The following is a 6557-nucleotide window of genomic DNA, read 5'->3' on the forward strand; positions in this document are numbered from 1 at the left end:
GATACCAGCATAGTCATCACTCCTGAGCAGGCAGGAGCTGCTCCAGTTTTGGGGGGTGCACCTGCTGTGGACAGAGGAGGTAGGATCCTTAACTCTGGAGGAGCTCAAGAGGGATGTGATGTGTCCTTTTCTTGAGGTGGTTTGTATTGTCAGCACTGACTGTGCTGTGCTCCCGGGTGACTTCAGTGCAGGCCTCAGGAGGAGCAGCACAAGAAGCTTTGTGAATGTGCTGATTTGTTACTTTTTGGCCTTGTCAGGCTGTAAGGGCAGTTGTGATTTGTGTGCTCCATGTCCACTGACGGGATTGTGTCCTCTAGAATGAATTTTTTAATACAAATGAACTCTAGATTGGGACCTGTTCTTCTTTTAGTTTTTTTAAGTGTGTTGTATCAGAGCTGTGTGTCAAATGGAGAGCAGAGAGTGTTCAGGGAGCACTTATTGGCATTAACAGTGCAGTCTGGCTGGCAGTGCAAAGCACATCATGAGAGTCCCTTTGCTGTGCTGCAGCAACAGAGGGTTAGAGGGTAAGCTGGGGTGATCCTGAGCGAGCTTCTGAGGTCCTCTGAAGTGTATGTTTTGGGGAGGAGTCCTTGTGCCTCATCCATTCCATGTGCTTGTGGTCAACTCAAGAGAAGCAGCACTGCCTGCTGCTCTGAGGCAAATGTTACAGCCCTGTCAGCAGGGAATTGGGTGCTGGATACCTGTCATAAGAGAACCCCAGCATTTGCTGTCTTGAAATATCAGGTGTTAGTGAGCAGGATGGGTAGAGAAGGTGGATAGTGATTTGTATTCTAAATAATGTAACAACAGAGGGACCTGCAGCCACAGGTGCCACACAGAGTGTTCCAGGAGGCACAGAGGTGCATCCGTACACCGACACTCAGGTGTGACTCCTGCAGCAGTCACCAGACCCATTTGGGTCCAGTTGTGGCCAGTTTCATTCTGTAGGAGCTGTAGAGTTGTCCATGTTAAATGTTTGTGTGTACTGTTTTATTGTGAGCTTGCCAAATCTCATGTCAGCATGTCATTGAATCTTTGAACAGCCACAGATGACCTTTGTGAAGGAGGCTCAGTAAGGTGAGACTTTACAAACCCCAACCACTTGCTTGAGGGGTGATTTTAGAGACATAGCACTCATTTTGCTTTGGTTTTGAAGGAGCTCTGAGGAGGAGGGGAATGATGAGACTTGGAGTGATTCTGAAGAATAAGTCTGTTTTAGCCCTAAGGTATGGTGCATTTCCAGGAAAAGTGTCCTTGAAAAAGAAATCTCTTGAAGGCAAGTTTTCTCTGGGATTGAAAGACACTGCAGTTCCAGCCAGCAGTGTTTTCTCTGTCATTGTTTCTGTCAGTTTTTGCAAAAAGACCTGTAGCTGTGGCAGAGCAAGCAGTAGGCTTGTGGTTTGGGGCCAAAGTCCTAGGTGCACAGTCACATTATTTTATTTCTTCTTGTTCATTTGGATCAGCATCTGCTGCTGCTGCTGGGATTCTGTAGTGATGGGGAACTTGAGTGTGGTACTTCAACCCACTCACTAATGCTGGAGATGCCAGCCAGCATCTTTAGTTTTAACATGTCCCCAGCTTTCTGGTTTGGAGAGTTGTGTGTGTTGGTTGGGCCATGCTAAGAATGTTTGAAAAGGATTTTTTCCTGAGGGCATTCATGAGGGGAATAGGGCAGGCATCCTGTTGGTGTTGGGCATCTGGGGCAGGGCTGGGCAGAGGGGTCTGGAGTCCTGAGTAACACCTCAGGGGAGAGTGGAGCACATTATTCCCACTTTGGGAACATGGTTTAGTGGTGTGGGTTTCCCAGTTGGACTGGAGGATCCTAGAGGGTTTTTCCAGCCTTCCTGATTCTGTGGTTCTGTGATTCTGTCCATGCAGGAGGCATTGGCCCAGCTCTAGAGGGAAAGCCATTTCTTCCATCAGCTGCTGCACAGGGATGCTTTAATGACATTTTCCACAAACTCTGCTGAAAAGCAAGTTTCCACGCTGGGAAAGATGAACCAGGAATTAAAGGCCAAGTGTGCTGGTTGAAGAGAACAAGTCTAAAACTATGAGGCTGAAAAACTAAAGAAAAGGGAGGTAAAGGACACACTTTTTGCAGTGTTGAAGGCTCTGAGCAGTGTTTTGCTGTTCATTTCTGCCTTCTGTCTTTTGGGACCTGCCTGTTCCTCACAAAAGTCAATTTCAGCCACTAAGCTTTCTCTTCTCTTCTCTTCTCTTCTCTTCTCTTCTCTTCTCTTCTCTTCTCTTCTCTTCTCTTCTCTTCTCTTCTCTTCTCTTCTCTTCTCTTCTCTGTTTTGTGATGTGCAGCAATCTTTAAAAGTTGCTGTACCCATTTTGTTACTTTTTATTTTCTGGAAAGCAGGAACCAGTCCTGTTGAGTCATTAGACACTGGTGTGCTGTTTGTCTGTGAATAGTGATGTGCACAGTGCTTTAAAATTCCATTTCTTTCTTCCTCTCAACCCCAGAGCGTTTGAGTGAGGTGAATACCTGCTTGTGTCAGATATCATTTTTCAGTTTCTTGAAGAGGGAAAAGGGGGAAGGACTCCAGCAGTGCTGTCAATGGTTTTCCCCTGGGAAAAACTTTGTATTCCTGGTGCCAAAATCCCAGGTTCCTTTGGGAGATGGTAGTTGGGTGGGTGGCTGGAGGAAAGGAGGGACTGTCCAGATTTATGAGAGTTGTTACTCTAAAATTAACTTGGTATTAATTTCATGTAAGTAATATTAATTTAATTTAATGTATTCATTTAATTCTTTGTAGAATGCAGAACGAGACCCAAGAACCATCTCATACAAATCCTGCCTTTAGTCACCAGAGTAATATCTGCAGTCAAACTGTGGCTCATGCATGGCAACATATTGATTTGAGTTTTGTTAAAAAAACACATGATTCAGTGTCTGCTGGTGTAGTGTTCAAGAAGTATAATATTTGAATCTTTTTTTATGTATTAGAAATCCTCACGAGCAACATCTGATAGTTTGGAGGTGCTCAGCTGTTGACTGCTGGTGGCAGACAGAATTTTCCTACCTACTGAGTTCAAGACAGGTCTAACTGTATAATCAAATAAGTTAAATTAAGCAAAGAATTGATGTTCTTATAACTTCTTTCATGCTCATCTAACCATTTCATTTAATGTCAGAGAGCTGACATTAAAAAGCTGTCTGTGGCAGAAGCTTCACTGGAAGTTGCTACGAGGCGCTGCAGGAACCTGGAGGAAGCCAACCTGGGCTTGGAAAAAACAATGGGAGAGGCTAAATCCAAGGTAGATGAAGTTGTCCCAAAATTCCAGAGCAAACTCCATTCACAGATTGCTTTGAAGCTTTAGTGCTGAGCAATCTCAGTCTTGGTAGCTCTTGCAGGTTTGACTGCTATGATACAGGCTCCCCAAAACCCTTCAGGTCAAATGGGTTTGGTCATTCCTAATCTGTTCCTGCCAGAGAGAATTCTTTGTGTCTGAATGTTTCAGAACTGATGAAAAACAGAAAAGGAAAAGCCAACAGAAAGCTTGCTGGAAGATAAAAGAACACACGTGGAAGTGGCTGCAAATCCAGTTCACCATTCAGCTCACCTGGGACATCCTGGCACCAGTCTGGTTCTGAACAGAAGTCCAGTAGGAAGCATCCCCAGCTCACCCATAGGAGCAGAACCATTGATGAACAGGATTTCCTCTTCTGCAGTCAGGGTAAACATTTTGAAATCCCATCCTCAGCTACTGCTGAAGAGCATCTGTAAGCAAGGTTGTGCTTTTTAGCCTAAAGTTACAACTCCTTTGAAGGGATTACTCCTGGTGTAACTCCTCCTCATCCCAACACAACATCTAGGTGTGCTAGGGGTGAAAAGTTTGGGTTTGAGGGCTGTTTCCCAAGAGTGCCCAGAAACCAAAGATGATGCCAGAGGATGTTCCTAGCTAAGCTTTAAATTAAATTTTCTTATCTAGGATGTATGACTATAATAAATAAATCTGCAATAAATCTCACTTCATACCTCAGTGTGGGAGATCCACTGTGTGTAGGAGGCATTTGGGTTTTTATGGGGTTCTCCTGGAGGAGCTGTGAATTTGGTCACTGCTCTCCCTTTAGTCCTGGAGAGAGGGCCCTTCCCTCCACTCTGCTGGTTTATGGCCTCACTTGTTTGGCCCGTGGAGTTTTTGTCTGGTTTTGTGTGGATTGGAAGATGGTTTTAGAAGTTTAATATTGCACAATGTCAATGGTGTGTTTTCTGTATCATTCTAGTACAAGTGGGAACTGGATGAATTTGTCTCTGAAGAACCTGGACATGGTAATGTGTCATGGTAGAGTTAGGAAAGAGATGACTGCTCCTAACTCGTGAAAACAACATCTTGAAAGCTGTTAGTTCCTGTGCTAAGCACAGGGTTTTTTTCTGGTATCTTTACACTTACTTGAACATGGAAACTTTCTGCTTACAAAATGCTTTGTAGAGCTTTCAGCAGCTGCCTGAAGAAAAAAGCAAAAGACAAACCAAGCAGAAAGGAATCTGACCCATTTCCTCCACACAGATACACTTTGCTTAATCTGAAGTCACCTTTCTCTGGAGTTAATCCTCAATCACAAACACAAAAGGAGCCCTACACAGAGTTTCACAGACTTCAGCCATCACTTCTCCTCCCGTGTCCAGTGATTGCCTTCAGCACTGACCCATAACACACACCCTCTGCTGTCAGTTCTTGGTCTTTGCTGTCCCTTACTCCTTGCTTGTGTTTGTAGCTCCTCTGTGCAGTCTTTTTATTTGAATAGGCAAGAAGAGGCTAATCAGTGACAAAAGTTATCCTTTCTTTAGGGAAGATCACTCAGTAGTGTTCAGGCAGTCGTCAGGGGAGTTGAGTGTTTGTCATCCGTGGCATCAAACATGTTCTGTGATGTGAGGCCAGGTGTCCCAGGAGGAATTGCACCTATTTTGTGATGATTCCTCCAGAGTCACAGCTTTGCAGTGACTGGTGCTCTTTCAAAGCAGGAAGCCCCTGAGCCCATTTCCTTCTGTTGCTGTCTGCTTTTAATCACAGAGAGTGTTCAGCTCTGGCTTTGTAGCTGTAATGTTCTGACAGTGACCTCTTTGCCCCTCTCTCCTGTAAAAGTAACAGCAGGAATCTTGTCTCTCTTCTCCCCAGACACTGATGAACTTGAAACTACATCTTTGGGAGCTTATTCCATACCTTGTGATGGATCAGAAGAGATGAAAATATGTTTCTGTCAGTCTGAATAAATGTTCTGAGTCTCTTGGATGGATGACAGCCCTGGTGCCCTTCCCTGGTGGTTTTTTGATGCGTAGTCCTCTCCCTCTTCCCCTTCCATTTTCCCTCTTCTCCCATTCTCTTCCCTCCCCTCCCCCTTCCTCTTTCCCTCTCCCTCTCCTTTCTCTCCCTCTCCTCCCTCCCCCTTTCTTCCCCTTCCTCCCTCCCTCTTCCCTTCTTCCCCTTCCTCTGTCCCTCTTCCCTTTTCTTCCCCTTCCTTCCCCCTCTCCTCTCCACACCTCTCCTGCATAGTCCTCTCCCTCTCTCACCTCTCCCTTTCTCCATCCCCTTTCTCCATCCCCTTTCTCCATCCCCTTTCTCCATCCCCTTTCTCCTTCCCCTTTCTCCATCCCCTTTCTGCTTACCCCTTTCCCTCCCTCTTTCCCCTTCCCCTCCCTTTCTCCCTTTTTCATTCCCCCTCTCCTATTCCCCCTTTGCCCTCCCCTTCTTCCCCCTCCGCTCCTCCTTCCTCTCCCCTCCCATTTGTCCTTCTCCCCCCTTCTTTCCCTTCCCCCCCCATTCCCTTCCCTTTCCTCCCTGCCCTCCCCCACCCCGCTCATTTTTTTGTAATTTTTGTAAAATAAATTGATTTGGATTTTGATTTTAAATGTTCATCACTCTCTGACCCTTATTTCTTGCTGCTACCAAACGTGCCTCCTCTTTACCCTTTTTCATTTTCTTGCAAGCCTGGTTTATGAAATGGAATAGAAAAACCCTCACATTTCTGAAGCAAAAACATAGCCTGCTTTCCAAGAGTGCATAAAGGGCCTTGGCAGTAGAAAGACTGCTCCAGAAATCACTTGGGCACCAGCAATGTGCTCATGTCCTTTGCTGCGTGTCTGGCATGGCTCAGTTTTGAGGGCCAGAGCTCAGCTCCAGTTCCATGGTGTGGGCCAGAGGGTTCATTTTCCTAAGGAAAGCACATGGACAGTGGATTTCTTCCCAGTGCTTTCTGATGCCACTCCAGTTTCAGAGCCTCATTCTAAAAGAGGCTTCATGGCAGCTCTGCTCTCGAGCTGTCACACGTGTCTCCACACCCAGCCCTCTGATCTGCTCCCTTTCCTTCAGGCACAACTCACAGCACCAAACACTCATCTCACCATCTCCCTTTGGGGATCCAGTCCAAACTTGTGCTGCCTCTGCACAGAATGACTTCTGCAGCCTGACCAGCACACGACAGACACATCCTGCAGAGGGGGACAGGGCTTTCCTATTTGTCAGACAGAAAGAGGAATTGGGATATCCCCAGAGAGAGCAGCTCTTCAAGAAACAGGCAGGGAGCTCTAAGGCACAGACAGCTTTGCCAT

General features: G+C 46.0%; 1 long non-coding RNA gene across 1 annotated transcript; it reads left to right on the forward strand.

The window, feature by feature from the left end:
• Positions 1-3489: 3489 nt before the first annotated feature.
• LOC115600316 lies at positions 3490-5291 on the forward strand. Its single transcript, XR_003988900.1, has 3 exons — positions 3490-3684; positions 4235-4298; positions 5128-5291. It is a non-coding gene; the product is annotated as an uncharacterized LOC115600316 (long non-coding RNA).
• The last annotated feature ends 1266 nt before the right edge of the window (positions 5292-6557 follow it).

Source organism: Calypte anna, unplaced genomic scaffold (assembly GCF_003957555.1).
Source record: "Calypte anna isolate BGI_N300 unplaced genomic scaffold, bCalAnn1_v1.p scaffold_220_arrow_ctg1, whole genome shotgun sequence".
NCBI classification, from domain to species: domain Eukaryota; kingdom Metazoa; phylum Chordata; class Aves; order Apodiformes; family Trochilidae; genus Calypte; species Calypte anna.